The sequence below is a fragment of the Chiloscyllium plagiosum genome, chromosome 12 (genome assembly GCF_004010195.1).
Source record: "Chiloscyllium plagiosum isolate BGI_BamShark_2017 chromosome 12, ASM401019v2, whole genome shotgun sequence".
Classification (NCBI taxonomy): Eukaryota; Metazoa; Chordata; class Chondrichthyes; order Orectolobiformes; family Hemiscylliidae; genus Chiloscyllium; species Chiloscyllium plagiosum.
The window spans coordinates 72,639,347-72,656,936 of NC_057721.1; positions in this window are offsets into that span (position 1 = coordinate 72,639,347).

Genomic DNA, 17,590 nt, shown 5'->3' on the forward strand with positions numbered 1-17,590 from the left:
AACTTGGTCACCCTGAAATCCTGTCTCTGTAATAGCTATCAAATATATTTCATTTATTTTTATTCATGCTGTCAATTCATCTATCCTGTTACAAATGAGGTCCTTTGGCCTATCAAGCATGCACCTACAAAAAAACTATTCTAATTCAACATGAGTCCCACTTTCCAACGCTTGGCTTGTAGCTTTGCATGTTCTGACATTTCAAGTGCTTGTCCATACACGGCAAGGTAGCTCAGTGGTTAGCACTGCTGCCTCAGAGTGCCAGGGACCTAGGTTCAATTCCCACCTTGGGCATCTGTCTGTGTGGAGTTTGCGCATTCTCCCTATGGGTTTCCTCCAGGTGCTCCAGTTTCCTCCCACAGTCCAAAGGTGTGCAGGTTAGGTGGGTTGGCCATGCTAAATTGCCTGTAGTGTTAGGTGTATTAGTCAGGAGTAAATATAGGGTAGGGCAATGGTCTGAGTGAGTTACTCTTTGGAGGGTCAGTGTGGACTTGTTGCGCCAAAGGGCCTGTTTCCATACTGCAGGGAATCTAATATTCACATACTGTTTAAAGATTGTGAGGTTTCCCACCTCTACTACCCTTCCAGGCATTCTGTGTTTTCCTCAAATTCCCTCAAAACATCCTGACTTTGACTTTCTATCCACCCTGTCCTTCTCCCTCATAAGCTTACACACCTCAATCAGGTCCCCCTCAGCGTTCTGCTGTAAAGCACATAACCTGAGCCTATCCAGCCACTCTTCATAGTGAAATGCTTCATCCCAGGTAACATCCTGTGAACCTCCTCCGTGTTGTCACTCCATTGCAATCACATTCTTCCTATTAGTGTGACGACCCAAATTGCACACAGTACTTCAGCTGTGGTCTAACTAAAGTCCTGTATGGCTCCAGTATAATGTCTTTGCTCCTATAATCTATGGTATGACTGATGAAAGCTAGAGTCACATATGCGTGCTTAACTACAACAACACAAATTCCCAGCAATTTATGCTTTCGGTTCTGATTTCCAGCATCTGCAATTCTTTGTTCTTTTTTTGTCTTCTTAACTAATAATCTGTCCTGCCATCTTCCTGGAACTGTGAACAAGCAGCTCGAGATTCCTCTGTTCCCCGAACTTCCTAATGTCTTGTCATCATTGATGAAGATTCACTGGACTAGAAACATTAACTTTGTTTGTCTTTCCACAGATGCTGCCAGTCCTGCTGAGTTTCTCCAGCGCTTTCTGTTTTTGTTTCAAACTTCCGGTGTCTACAGTTCTTTGTTTTGATTTAGAAAGTTCAAGTCCCACTCCAGAGCAATGAAGAAATAATCCAGGCGGAAATCCAGGAAAACCTTGCTGTACATCAGAATTCCAGTCCTTGGGTGAGACTTTGTACTAATTAAAGTTTCATCTGCCCTCTCAAGTGAACATGAATGATCTTAAGAATTATATTGTTCTTCAAAGCAAATGCCATTTCTCTTCAAAAAGCATCTAAAAATCTGCTTATTTAAAGCGTTTGTTTGTGTGATCTCTGTATTCAACTTCAAATGGATTTAGCTGACTGGAAAACAATAGTGGATATTCTGAGCTGTTGGTGCTGAATAAATGTTTTTTTTATTCTGCCCCAGCATATGTGTGTAAATATGTATAAAATGTACATATTTCAAAAAAAAGCATCTTATTTTTCAAAGTCTTCAATTACTCCATGAGAGACTACATTAAATTAGAAAAGATGGTTCAAGTGTTCCCAATTTTGCAATAATGACTTCTTAGAACTTCTTTTAAAGTAGTTTATAAGTAGATCAAAGTGAATTATAAATGGTTTTAATGTGGCTTCATTCTTCCTTTGACACTGTGTAAGTTGAGGTTTCTCTGCCAAATGTCCATGTGGGTGCCGTGGGTAAATGTTGCATGATGCTATAGCAAGGATGGAACTTTTGCCATGCCTGCTTAGTTTGCCTTTTGATCCTCGCATCTGTGTAACATGGGTTTTCTCTGTTATGCAAATAAGTTAATTCATTTAATTTAACCCAGTGAGATTGCCACTTTAATAATAGCCATACCCACGCCAATCCATGCCCTGGGTGTTAGCTATGGCTTAATTGCTGGCACTTCTCGCATTTCTTTTGGGTAGAGGTTTGTCTTTGGGTCGTTGCAAATATTTATCCCTCAACTAACATGACTAAAATGAACACTTGCAGCATTGCATTGCTGTCTGATGGAGCTTGCTGTTCCTAAATTAGCTGGGAGAAAGTGAGGACTGCAGATGCTGGAGATCAGAGTCAAAAAAAATGTGGTGCTGGTAAAGCACAGCAAGTCAGGGAGCATCCGAGGAGCAGGAGAGCCGACGTTTCGAGCATAAGCTCTTCATCCGGAATGTAGAGGGGATGGGGGCCTAAAGGGGCTGAGAGATAAATGGGAGGGGCTGGGGCTAGGGGGAAGGTCGCTGAGAAGGCGATAGGTGATGGTGGGTGATGGTGATAGTTCGGAGGGGAAGGTGGAATGGATAGGTGGGAAGGAAGATGGACAGGTTGAACAGTTCAAGAGAGCGGTGATAAGTTGGAGGATTGGATCTGGGATGAGGTGGGGGAGGGGAGATGAGGAAACTGGTGAAATCAACATTGATGCCATATGGTTGGAGGGTCCCAAGCCAAAAGATGAAGCGTTCTTCCTTCAGGTGTCCAGTGGCTAGAATTTGGCAGTGGAGGAGGCCCAGGACTTGCATGTCCCTTGGTGGAATGGGAGTGGGGTGGGGGGGGAGGGGGGAGTTGAAGTGGCCAGCCACAGGGCAGTGAGATTCTTTGGTGCGTGTGTCCCAGAGATGTCCTCTGAAACATTGCATAAGTTAGTATCCTGTTTCCCCAATGTTGAGGAGACCACATCGAGAGCAACAGAGACAGTAGATGACATGTGTGGCAGTGCAGGAGAATCTCTGTCAGATGTGGAAGGATCCTTTGGCACCTTAGATGGAGGTGATGGGGGAGATGTGAGTGCAGGTTTTACACCTCTTGCGATGGCAGGGGAAGGTGCCAGGAGTGGACGGTGGGTTGGTGAGGGGCCTGGGCCTAATGAGGGAGTCACGGAGGCAATGGTCTCTGCGGAACGCAGATGGGGTGAGGAGGGAAATATATCTCTGGTGGTGGAGTCTGTTTGTAGGTGGCAGAAATGATGGAGGATGATGTTTATCAGGTAAAATGGGAAAGGGAGATGGAGCAGAGGTATCCAAGCCAGAGTCTCCCCCTTACACAAAGTAGAGGAAGCCCCCATCATCATCGCATCAACGTCTGCCATTTCCGCCGACTACAAGCAGACCTTACCACTAGAGATATATTTCCCTCCACATATCTATCTACCTTCCACAGAGACCATTCCATCCATGACTCCCTTGTTAGGTCCACACCCTCCACTCCTGGCACCTTCTCTTGCCACATCAAGAGGTATAAAACCTCTCCCCTCACCTCCATCCAAGGCCCCAAAGGATCCTTCCACATCCGACAGAGATTCTTCTGCACTTCCAGAATGTCATCTACTGTGTCCATTACTCTCGATGTAATGTCCTCTGAATTGGGCAGACAGGATGCCAAATTGCGGAACATTTCAGAGAACATCCTTGGGACACACACACTAAACAACCCCACCGTCCTGTGACCGAACACTTCAACTCCCTTTCACACCCCACCAAAGACATGGAAGTTCTGGGCCTCCTCCACCGCCAAATCCAAGCCACCTGACGACTGGAGGAAGAATGCTTCATCTTCCACCTTGGGACCCTCCAACCACATGGGATCAACTGCGATTTCACCAGTTTCCGCATCTCCCCTCCCCCCACCTTACCCTAGATCCAATCTTCCACTCGGCACTGCCCTTTTGAACTGGCCTACCTGTCCATCATGCTTCCCATCTATCTGCTCCACCATCTGCTCCGACCTATCACCTTCACGCACCTCCCCCACCTTCATCTACTTATTGTATTCTCGGCTATCTTCCCCCTAGCCCCACCCCCTCTCCCATTTATCTCTCAGCCCCCTTGAGCCCTCCCCCACAACATTCCTGATGAAGAGCTAAATTAGCTGTTCCATTTCACACAAAAGCAATTCCTTTAGGAATCATACAAAATGGATTCTCCTAGTTATAAACAGCAGCCAGTTGGAAGGCTGTTTTCCCTTGGCTGCAGAGTCTAGAGCTTAAGAATTAATTGTAAGATACAGGATCAAACATTTAAGACAAGAAAAAAGTGCAATTTATTCATTCAGTGAGTTATGAATCTTTGGAACGCTCTCTTCCAGAAAATAGTGCATGCTGATTTGGTAAGTAAATTGAAGACTGAGATTAATGTATTTTTAGGCACTAAGAGAATTAAGAGATGTGGGGATTAGATGGGTCAGTGGAATTGAAGTAGAAGGACAAGAACAGCAGGGACATGGGAACTCTACAACCTGAAGCTTCCGCACCAAGCCATTTACCATCCTGACTTGGAAATACATTGCCGTTCCTTCACTCTCGCTGGATTAAAGTGCTGGAACTCCCCCTCTGAACACTGGACCGATACCACTTGGCGTGAGCGGTTCAAGAAGGCAGCTCACCATTAACTTTTCCAGGGCAACTAAGCCTGAGTAATAAACACCGGCCAATCAGTGACACCCGCATCCTTTGAAAGTATTTCAAGAAAGATCAGCTATGATTTTTTTAAGTGGTGGAATAGGTTTCATGAGCTGCCTGTCCTACTTTTGATCCCATTTCACATGTTCTTATGTTTGAAGTGCCTACTGTGTTAAAGTTAAGAGTCTTCTCATGGGGATTGTGAGTAGAGTAGAATTCAAGTGTTAAATATGACCTCTTATTTATAGCTGAGCATAGCTTACAACTGTGACTAGAGAAGTATTATATTCACTAGTTATTCCACAATGTGCAATGAAAGCACTATGACATAATAAAAATTCTTGTTCTTCAAATGGAAACTGCTTTTGGTGAAACTTAATCCTTCAATGGTTGCACCGGATGACTCAGCTTCTCAGAATCCCATCTCAGGCATTCAATGCTCTCTGGGATCATGCATTTCAACTGTTAACTTAAGCCTCAAAGTAATTCAGTGCATGGGAAGGTATTTGAGATGTTTGTGGATCACGCATAGTAGAATGCAATCTGCATGGGTGAAAAACAACCAAAATTAATTGGTTGCATTATTGTATATCCTCCCATTTACCTTTCTATGAAGGCAAAAGAGATTTGGCTGCATAATCGATGACAGCTTAGGTACTGGTTATAGAACTCCCTTGCTGAAATTAAAAGTACCGCTCTGTATATTATAAGGTTCTTTAAATTGAACTGAATATGGCAGGGGAACCCATGCCTGTGCATTGTACTGTCTGCAGCATATGGGAATTCAGCGATGTTACTGGCAGTCTGGATGACCACATTGTTAAGAGATGTCGTTTCTTCGTACAGTTGGAACCCACTCCCAAATCTTGGAACTTGAACATCAAGCTGAAGGCACAGAGAGGTAACCATAAGGCAGAAGGCTATGAGGACAGCACAGTTTCTGAGGTGGCCGCCCTGCAGATTAAGGAATCACAGGCCTAAAGGGGCTGAGCGACAATGGGGCAAAGGAAAGGGGTGAGGGAAATAATCAGGGCATTCCACTCCGGAACAGTGTTTCTATGTGGATGGTAGTGAGGCTTCCACTGGAAAATGCAGCAAGGCCAAAGTTCATGGCACTATGGGTGCCCCAGCTGCATGAGATTGGAGGAGAAAGACTCCAAGGGAAACAGTGGAACATAGCTGGGTAGGGAGTGGTTCAGGCAGGCATTTCTGCTGCCACAGATGTGACTTCAGAATGGTGTGTTTGCTCCCTTGGGCCAGTAACAGAGATGTTACTGAATGGCTTTAGGACATCTTGCGGTGGTGGTGTTGATGGGAGGGTGCTGGGTGGGTGATAAGTCAGAGGTCATGGGAAGCATCAGCACCAACAATAAAGGTAGGATGAGGGTTGAGGTCTTACATCAAGAATTCAAGGAGCTAGGCAGCAGATTAAAAAAAAGTCCTTTAATGTTATCATTTCTGGATTACTGCCAGTGCCACATGTTAGCAAGCAGAGAAATAGGGGCATAGAGCAGATGAATGCATGACTCAGGAGTTGGTGCAAGAGGAAAGGTTTTAGATTCCTGGATCACTGGGATTGTTTCAATGGAAAGTGGTGCCTGTACAAACAGGATGGTATGCACCTGAACCGGAATTAGACACACATCCTTGCAGGTGGATTTGCTAGTGCTGTGGGAGGGGGCTTAAACTGTTTCAGAAGGAGGGAGGGGACACTGGATGTTAATAAAATAAGGGCACAACATAATTTAGCAAAGGAACCAGGACAGAGAGAATTCAACAATGTTGCATTTCAAAGGTATTTGTCGAGACTGGATAGCCTCTACTTTAATGCCAGGAGTATTATAGATAAGACAGATGAGCTAAAGGCATGGATTGGTACAGGATCTTCAGATGAGGCAGAAAAGAGTTCAACAAAGATTCATCAAAATTTCTGGAGAGGCAGGTTTGATGTATGCGGAGTGATTGGGTCAATTGGGCTTATATTCACTAGGATGAGAGGCAATGCCTGCAGATGTCACAAAGGTAGGTGCGAGACAGGTACTGTTGAGTGCGGAGACTGCAGAACGATTTAACATCCTATGCAAGTGGGAAAGTGTGAATCATAGAATCATACGACACAGAAACTTCGGTCCAACTCGTCCATGCCAACCAGGTTTTCCAAATTGAACTATTTACCTGCATTTGGCCCATATTCCTCTAAACCTTTCCTATTCATTTACCTGTCCAAATGTATTTAAATGTTGTAACTGTACCTACATCCATCATTTCCTCTAGCAGTCCGTTCCACAAACCAACCACACTCTATATGAAAACGTTGCCCCTCAGGTCCCTTTTAAATTTTTCCTTTCTGACCTTAAACCTATGCTTTCTAGTTTTGAATTCCCCTACTCTATCTACGCACTTCATGATTTTATAAACCTTTATAAAGTCACCCCTTAACTTCCTACTCTCAAGGGAGAAATGACGCAGCTTATCCAGCTTTGCCCTTTCACTCAAACCCTCCAGTCCCAGTAACAGCTTTGTAATCTTTTCAGCATCCCTTCCAATTTTAATAGCATCCTTCCTATATCAGGGCAATCAGAATTGTATGCAATACCCCAAAAGTGGTCTCACCAATGTCCTGTAACGCCACACATAACATCCCAATTTTTAAACTCAATGCTTTGACTAATGAAGATAAATGTGCCAAATACCTTCTTCACCTCCCTCTCTACCTTTGACGTCACTTTCAAGGAACCATGTACCTGAACCCCCAGGTCTCTTTGTTCCACAATGCCCTCCAGGTTCCTACTGTTAATTGAGGTTATGTACTTTGATCGGGAGAATAGAGGCATAGATATTTTCTAAATAAGGAAAGGCTTTGGAAATCTGAAGCACAAAGGGACTTGGGAGTCTTAGTTCAGGATTCTGTTATGGCTAACATGCAGGTTCAGTTGGCAGTTAGGAAGCCAACTGCAAGGTTAGCATTAATTTCAAAAGGACTAGACCACATAGGCTGAGATGTCTGCTGAGGCTATAAAAAGGCTCTAGTCACAGAGTATGGTGCCGGGAAAGAACAGCAGGTCAGGCAGCATCCGATGAGCAGGAGAATTGACATTTCAGGCATAAGCCCTTCACAGGAATGATCCCAGGAATGAAGTGTTTGTCATATGAGGTGCAGTTGAGGACCCTGGGTCTGTACTCAATGGCGTTTAGAAGGATGGGGGGGGGGGGGGGGGGGATCCGTTTGAAACTTACAGAAAATCAAAAGGCCTGGATAGAGAGAATGTGGAGAAAATGTTTCTCTTAGTCAGAGAGACTAGGACCTAAGAGCATGAAGTCAGAGTGAAGGGACAATTCTTTCGAACTGAGATGAGGAGAAATTTCTTCAACCAGAGGGTGGTGAATCTGTGCTGCAAAGAGCTATGGTAGCCAAGTCATTGAGTGTATTTAAGATGGAGATAGATAGGTTCTTGCTTGGTAAAGACATCAAGGGTTACAGGGAGAAGGCAGGAAAATTGGGTTGACAAACATGTCAGCCATGATCAAATGGCCCAGCAGTCTCGATGGCTTAATTCTGCTCCTATACTTTATGGTCTTATGTCATTGAAATATGCAGAATTATGAAAAGGATTGGTGATACTGAATGCAGGGATGATGTTTATCTAACTGAAGGGTCCACAACTTGGTCACAGTCAAGGGATATATAGGGGCTGTTTCAGACTGAGATGAGGTGAAACGTTTTCACTCAGTGGATAGTAAATCTGTAGATTTCTAAACCACAAAAGGCTATGGGGACAAAGTAACTGAATTTAATTAAGAAAGAAACAGAGAGATCTGTAGTGGTTAAAGGTGTCAGGGTATGGGGAGAAAATGAGAGTACGGCTTTGAGATGGATGATCGGACATGATCAGGTTGAATGGTAGAGTGACTCACAGAGCCAAATGCCTTCTCCTGTTCTTCCTGTTATACCTATGTTTCTGAGCAGATTAAATAGGAACCTCCAAACAAAAATAGAATAAATGTTTAATAAGGAAAATATTACAGGGTTTGCAGAGAGTGGTGTTAATTGTATGAGAGCTGAGTACAATGATGTTTTCAAGTGGTGGGCATTATTGGAGAGTAGATTGAAACTGTGGTAGTTGGGTTTGGAGGCTCAAGCTTGTACTGAATTTTTCTACAAATTAATTCTTGGCAAATGCCAAACAGTAAGCTCCAGTTCTAATCTTTACTGCTTGGCTTTCTGGAGTAGAACAGTAACATTAATTGGATAACTCTTTCAAAGAATTCGCACAAAGTTAATGAGCCGATTGCCATTTTTCTAATGCCGTGTGATTGCATAATTGGGAGTAAGATTTTAGCTTCCAAGTGAGAGAGACTGTGTGTATTGTGAGTTTGCTAAAGCATCATTCATCACTTTGAGATCTCACTAGTCGATAAGAGTGACTGAGCAGTGTCCCTCCTTGTACCTTTCCTTCTCTAAGCAGATTTTTATTTTGACTCCCTGGTACATTATATGCAGGAAGCCATTGAGTCACATGGAAGTCATCCAAGCCACAAATCAGCTGAGTGGGACACCCAATATTAATAGGAGAAAAAGACATTGATAAGGAAGGATTTTATTTTGCAGAGCCTCCCTCTCAGTTGCAGCCTGGCAGTCATGAATATGGGAGAGAACAGACATTGACGCTGGTGCTGTTTATTTTGGCGGTGATCACAAGTAATTAGGCCACTGTGGCAGGAAACAAAAAGCAATCACCATCCTATAAATCAACTACTGCTTACCACTACCCTCCCTGAGAGTGTCAAATATTGACCCTTTATCCACTTAACACTCCAATTGCATTTACCGCATGAAGATCCTTCTAATCCATGATTGAAAACTAACAATCGAAATGGTCACTTTGTAAAAGCTGTTATGATGAAGGGGCATATTTCAACGTGAGGTCCCTAGTACTTATTAGAAGCAGATATCCATCATCTTACAGAAGGTAGAACTCAAAGTCAGAATCATTGTGTGTTCATGCATTTGGTTTTCACCTTTCAGGGCAGAGTGTGACACCAAGCCAGCATCTTTTCCCCTCTCTAAGGCCATATCCCAATGTGTACAAAAGCCATTGCTAATGATCGTGAGCCCCATCATTCAACTTAACACACCAGCTAATAGAATCACTGGAAATCATAACAGGCCAAACAGCCTCCTTCTGCATTGCAACAGTTCTGTGATTCTGTGACTGGTGTCTCAATAAGGCAGAAGGGGATAGGGGAGCTGAAATCAAATTGGAATAGATCACTGTGCTCTGAACAGGGGTCATCCTGGAAGACAGGGGTCCAATTGTAAAGACCATCCACAGACATCAGCCAATCAGAGAATGTAGCATGGGGACCAGCAGAGTCAATCATCACCAATTCCAGTTTGGCGAAAGTGAGGACTGCAGATGCTGGAGATTAGAGTCAAGATTGGTGTGGTGCTGGAAAAGCACAGCAGGTCAGGCAGCATCTGAGGAGCAGGAAAATCGACATTTTGTGCAGGAGCCCTTCATCAGGAATGAGCTTCAATCAGGAAGGGCTTTATTCCTGATGAAGGGCTCCTGCCCGAAGCGTCAATTTTCCTGCTCCTCGGATGCTGCCTGACCTGCTGTGCTTTTCTAGCACCACTCCAATCTTGACCAATTCCAGTTATCCAGTCACAGTCCCAATTGGTACATGTTTGTCTCCACAAACTACTGCTGGTCAAAGTGTCACATTAAGGGCTCTCATCTCCCAAAGATGCCTTGATAATTTTGTGCAATGAAACCCAGTGTTCCTGCTCCCTCAGAATTTGATGTATTAGAATACAGAAAGCTCTATAAACAGGAACCAAGTCAGTGAGCAGACATTTCCCAACTTATGAATGATGTTTAAAATCAGTAAGTAATTTCTCACTGTCCCATTGGTCTGGAGGCCAGCTGTGCTCCTGATGTTGGTAATGAATGCAACTGTCTTTCTCAGTGAACTGATGTCCCATTCCAGACTCAGAGGAATGTTTCCTCCTTGCTTCAGAGATAGCACTCTCGCTACAAAGTCTAAAGGTTGTAGATTCAAATCCTACTACAGAGATCGGAGCTCATAACCCAGGCTGGTTATTCATTACAGTGCTGAGGGAATGCTGCATCCTTGTGATGGAACATTACAGCAAGGCAGTGTTTGCCCTTTTGGGAGAACGTACAAGATTTCATGGCACTGCTGAAAGAAATATAAGCTATTCTGGATTATTCGTTGTTGGTCTGTTCACCAAACTGGTTGGTTTGTTGGCAGATATTTTATTCCCTTTCTCATTGATGTCATCATTGCCTCCTGTGAAGCGCTGCTGTATTGTTCCACTTTGAAATGATTGGTTCACTTTGAGCCGGTGCACATTCTGGGTTTTCCATTGCAGGAGTTTGTATATTGGGTTCAGGTCAATGTGTTTGTTGATGGAGCAACTAAGCAATACGACCCACTCTCCCGGGTATCCATACACACAGACAACAAGAATTATGCACCTGACTGGGACAACACAACGATACGAGAACAGGCCAAACAAAGACCAACAAGGGAATTCCTAGAAGCATCTTACTCATCCTTAGACTCCATCAGATCTACAGATCTTCACAAAAACTATAAGCTATTCTATCAAGGTCTTGATCAACATTCCTGCTCCTCGGATGCTGCCTGACCTGCTGTGCTTTTCCAGCACCACTCCAATCTTGACCAATTCCAGTTATCCAGTCACAGTCCCAATTGGTACATGTTTGTATCCACATATAGAGAATGCTGGAGCAACTCAGCAGGTCTGGCAGCATCTGTGGAGAGAGACAAACAGTGTTAATACTTCAACGCTGGTATGACTCTTTTTCAGCACTGTAAATGTAGGGGTATGGGTGGGTTTCGCTTCGGCGGGTCGGTGTGGACTTGTTGGCCCGAAGGGCCTGTTTCCACACTGTAATGTAATCTAATCTAATCTAATTTATCCCCCAATTGACACCTAAAGCAGATTATAAAAGCAAAACACTGTGGATGCTGGAAAACTGTAACAGACATAGAGAATGCTGGAGCAACTCAGCAGGTCTGGCAGCATCTGTGGAGAGAGACAAACAGTGTTAATACTTCAACGCTGGTATGACTCTTTTTCAGCACTCAAACCTAAAACAGCTTTATTTCTATGAAAGAGTTAATCTATTAACGTAGAGACCCAAACATTCTCTCAATAGCTCAGTGAAGTTACTTAGCAAGTAACTAAACAACCAGTGCCAGACAGACTCCAGTTTTAATGTCCAGTTTGTGATGAGTTATCCAATCTCAGTTGGTTTAATGTTAGGATATTAGAGATAGCCTCAGTAGCTTTGAGTTAGGAAGGTGGCGAGGGAGATGGAAATTGACCAAGGCTCCCATTCATCAGACGGGGTATTGAGTATAAGAGCTGGCAGGTCATGTTAAAATTGTATAAGACTTTGGTTCAGCCACATTTGGAATACTGTGTACAGTTCTGGTCGCCACATTACCAAAAGGATGTGGACACTTTGAAGAGGGTGCAGAGAAGGTTTAATAGGATGTTGCCTGGAATGGAAGGTGCTAGCTATGAAGAGAGGTTGAGTAGGGTAGGATTGTTTTCATTAGAAAAAAGGAGAATGAGGGGGGACCTGATTGAGGTCTACAAAATCATGAAGGATATGGACAGGGTGGATAGAGATAAGCTTTTTCCCAGGGTAAGGGATTGAATAACGAGAGGTCATGCGTTTAATGTGAGAGGTGAAACGTTTAAGGGCAATACACGCAGAAAGTACTTTACACAGAGGGTGGTAGGTGACTGGAATGTGTTTCCTGCAGAGGTGGTAGAAGTAGGCACAGTAGATGCACTTAAGGTGCATCTGGACAGATGCATGAGTAGGTGGGGAGCAAAGGGATACAGATGCCGTGGAATTGGGCGATAGGTTTAGACAGTGGATTTGGATTGGCTCACGCTAGGAGGACCAAAGGGCTTGTTCCTGGGCTATAAATTTTCTTTGTTCTTTGTTCTTGGTCTTATTCCAGATAGTGACTCGATTTTGAAATGTGCAGCTGTGAATTTGGGGTGAGAAGACTGTGATGCCCAAAAAAGTCTCCCAACTATGGTGGATGGGTTATAAGGTGGTTGATGTCCACAGAGATGTACGCCAGCACAGGAATTACAGTGGTCAGCAGTATACAGGAGGGAAGACAATGAATGGATTAACACAAGCAAAGGAGAACTAAAAAGAGCATGGGAAAGGAAGATTGCCAAGCCTACTGACTCACTTCCACATGCCGTATAATCATTATCGTCACAACTCGGCCGCTTTCTTCATTGTGAGAGCAGGGTGTGAGGCTTCTTGTTTCTGCCAGTTTAGAAGAAATCAGGCAGTTCGGTCCAAGACACAATTATAATGTGGAAACTTTTTGAAATGTTATGAGCAAGTGATTCAACGTTTGGTTTAAGTTGAAGAGATTCCAAGGCACCTTAAGGAGGCAGGAAAGAGTATGACATAAACGAAGGTACATTGTTATTGTGAAACGTAACACTTATTTCTGAATGGTGGACATTATCCCCTCTACTCGATGGTATGTTACATTGGAGTCACAGGCTATCATCAGTACTGACCACATGGTTCAGTACTATGATTGCAGTTTAGACAATTTTTTTACATGATTGATTTACTCTCTCAGTCGCTGGGTGGAGATTGCAGACCAGAAGGAGCCTTGATCTTATTCACCGCACTACTAATGGGAGCAGCCCAAAGTTCTAAGAACTTGAATTGGCTTTTTTTAACCTCTTTATCAACCTACATCTCTCAGTCTTCTTTGAATACACGTCTTAAAATCTCATTGTTTAAGCTGTTGGCCATCTGTTCTAATGTCTTCCTATGTGGTTCAGTGTCAAATGTGGTTTGATGATACTCTATGTAACCGGAGATGGTTAGCTACGTTGGAACTGCTGTATAAATGCAAGTAGCTATTGCAATCATTCTAACCTAATCTTCAGATATTCACTCTTTATAGTAGAACTTTGCGGGTTAGGTTCAGGAACAGTTACCCTGGTTAATTTATTGTCTTTTTTGGAGTTTCCTGAGTCCTTCTGCTCTGTCCATAAGACGGGATTTTTTTTCATTTGCTTTACTGCTCTGAGATTGAAGAGGCAATAAACACTACAAACATTGCTCTCAGACCCAGGGTTGATTTAACAAAATGGGAGTCATGTATATGGGGAACTAGGGCAGATGCAGAACAACCCAACTCTAGGTAGTTATCTACGTCAGCTTCAACAGCGTCAGCCCCAAGGAATTGTCCCTGGTAGTGAGGTCAGTGACTGGGAAATGTCAAGAGGTCTTTGCAGGCAGATGAGTGTTATGATGAGGTCAGAGAGGTTTCTGGCAACATTTTAAGTGTTTTGCCCCCAGTTATCCAAGCACTGTCCTGGAGATAATATTGTAAAAAGGACCAGAGGTCTGATTGGACCTGATCTCTATTTGAAAGAATTTCACTGCTGTTTTTGTAGTGTGCCTCCCTCTTACATGCTCCATAAATCCATTAAATTTGCAAAGGCAATAGGTTGCTACAGCTACCTTAAGTACCAGATCAGTCAGTTATTTTCTTATGCATCTTGACAAAACTTTATTAGAAACTTTATAAATTAGGGGAATAAAGTCCCATTGTGGAAGACTGAGGTTGGAAAATAGTAAAGGATGTGTGTGTGATTAACTTTGGGCCTCAAGATGTTCTCGTTTCTATTTTTGCTAAAATCAAATCTAAAATGAGCAGGCAAAGCTTCCAGCTGTTGGATAACCTAAAATGTTGGATATATCTGTTGTCTTTAAAAATAGTTTTACGATTATTATAGGCTTCATGCTGACTTTCAAACTCTTGTTCTGTGAAACTGCATGCACTGTACTTCTGTGAAGCTCTTTAATTCCATTGGGATTTGAATCAATTCAACCCAGCTCTCTTGCTCAACCCGGCTGTCACTTATCTCCATGAATTTCCCTTTTTCTATTAGGAATAATGCTAACGAAACTCCTTATTGTACCAGCCATTGCAGCATTTTGATACAGCATTCCCTACCTTACATGCTGTTAGTTTCCTCAACAAATTTTTGACTCCCTTACCCAATCCAAATCAATTTATTCAGATACTTTTACAGTTCTTTTGCTCAAACATATCCTTACGCTGACTTTTCCCACCTTTTGATTTGCTGCAAGTAGATGTGTTTTAGAAATGAAAGGGCACTTTAACTCCTTGAATAGGGTGACCCTTGAGAACAGACCAAAGGTAGGTTTTCCTATAATTGTAAGAAAACTTTGAAGGATAAATGTTTGTTTTCCAACATCCAAGTGTATTTGCAACAGTACTTCCTGACACAGGCACAGAGACATACAGATTGTAAAGACTGTGTCTTTTTATTTTCTGTATTTTCCATTGTGAACTGAAATGGGAAAAACTGCTTGAAAATTGAAGCTTGCTGAAGGATTATTATATATTTTGAAAGCAAATAGTCCAACATTCATTGTAAGTGCTATTTGCACAGCTGCTTTTTCCAGCAGTAGTTCAAGTGTTTTTTGTAGATGAGTTGGAACCAAAGGATGTGTACAAATGGAGATTTTTTTTATTTTATTAAACAAATTACAAAAGAGTTTACAAAAAACATTGACAGCTGTACACAAAAGACAGCAATTTTACAAGGGAGAGGAGCAGCAAAGCTAGGCCCCGAACCCTACCGTTCAACCATTTTACAGGGAGAGGAGGACAAACCTCAAATCCCAGTTCCACATATGACAAGACAGTGACAATGACATTTGTACACTAGACAATACCGTTACATACAAAAGTGCAGACAATACAGACCCAGCAAGCCCCCGCCCCTCCCACCTTCCGATCACTCTAAGGCAGCCCGCCCCGTACAAATGGAGATTCATCTGGCAACAGGTAGATGATTGGTCTGTGGAATAATGACCATTTATTGATGGCAATTGCCACCTGCCTGCTAACAACAATGTGATTGTTTCTCATGTAACTGAACAGAGTGTGGCTGTAAATAGGATAGTGAGAAACTATCAGACTACCACCAGCTCAGGAGCTCTCCCTGTTCTCTGCAGTAAAAGCCACTTTAAGCCTGAAGAAAAGCAGTTTATATTTCCTTCAGTAATTGCTGTAATCTGAAACTAATAGCTCAGAAATCTTTTGCAAATATGAACAAATTTCTCTGTGCCTCTTCCAATCCAGTGGAAGAGTTCAGAAAAGGAAAACTGAAAAGTAGCATTCTGATCAGCATAGGAACTATCTCAGCAGATCCAGCAGACAGAAACAACTAATTATTTCCCCAGCTTCCCCTCCATTCCTAACACCAAATTTCTTGTGTGTGTGTTTAGCTATGCTATGGAACAGACCAAATCTCCTCTAAATGTATTGAAGAGATAGCTGAGACTCTAACATTTTGTCTTATTTAAAGAGAAGTGTTCCAGATGTGATTCGATTGGTCCATTACTAGGTTTTAAGCATTTTATGTTTTAAAAACAGTTACAATGAAAGAAATGAAGAATTTGCATAACTTTAACTGTATTGAAATACTTAATAAAATAATTTTTTACTTAACTACGAATCATCAACTGCTCCAATGTGATAAGCACACCCTTATCAAAGGCAAGTTCAGCAAAACAGATTTTCCTCACATGCTATGTTCTGTACAGTCCAGGAGAAAGAAACACCAAAAGAAACAATTCAGCAGCAGAGAGAGAGCCTAAGATTTTTCTGCAGTAGAGAGAGAGTAATATTTATCAGTTTCAATATCTAACTCCAACTGAAAATAAGCTAAAACCCTGATGATATGTGATGTTGAATCTACTGACTCATGCTTCTTTTCTTCAATTAAAAAAAAGCTCAGTGAGCTCAAAGCTGTTTACCCACTGTGTCTGAAGCAGACATCTGGCATTATGGTGGTAACACCTTTCTGCAAGAGAAACATCACAGAACAAAGCCCTCTTAAAACACGGTACCATCTCAACTAGAACTATTATATGGTGCTGATGCATAACTCTTTAGCTGTAGCTGGAGCCTATTTATTGTGATAAGTAATAATTTGTAATAAGTACAGAGATCTGATCTGTGCTTTCTATAAATCTGGATCTAAAAAACCTGCAAATCAGAAAATTGTGCACTTTTCTCAAAACCTTTACTTTTTTTGATGACCTCAGAGTAGTGAGGCTTCACTGTTAATGTGCTACTCCAGTGAGGCATCATCATACACATAAGAAACACTGAAAAGAAGTATCATGTGCTTCAATGTACACCCAAAGAGCCATGATTATCATTGAAATGGAAGTATAAACTCAATATAGGCCTGATGATTTCTTTTTAGTGCACTGAAGAATTGGAGGTTTGCAAGTTAAAGTCATAGAGAAGTACAGCATGGAAACAGACCCTTCAGACCAACCCATCCATGCCAACCAGATATCCCAACCCAACCTAGTCCCACCTGCCAGCATTTGGCCCATATCCCTCCAAACTTTTCCTATTGATATACCCATCCAAATGTCTTTTAAATGTTGTAATTGTACTGGCCTCCACCACTTCCTCTGGTAGCCCATTCCACACATGCACCACCCCCTGCATGAAAACATTGCTTATTAGGTCTTTTTGCCCTCTCACCATAAACCTATGCCCTCTAGTTCTGGCCTCCCCCGCGTCTCCCATCCACCCAGGGAAAAGACCTTGTCTATTTACCCTATCAATGCCCCTCGTGATTTTATAAACCTCCAGAAGGCCACCCCTCAGCCTCCAATGGTCCAGGGAAAACAACCCCAGTTTATTCAACCTCTCCCTATATTTCAAATCTTCCAACCCTGGCAACATTCTTGTAAATCTTTTCTGAACCCTTTCAAGTTTCACAACATCTTTCTGATAGGAAGGAGACCAGAATTGCATGCCATATTCCAACAGTGGCCTAACCTATTCCTGGTACAGCCGCAACATGACCTCCCAACTCCTGTACTCAATACTCTGACCA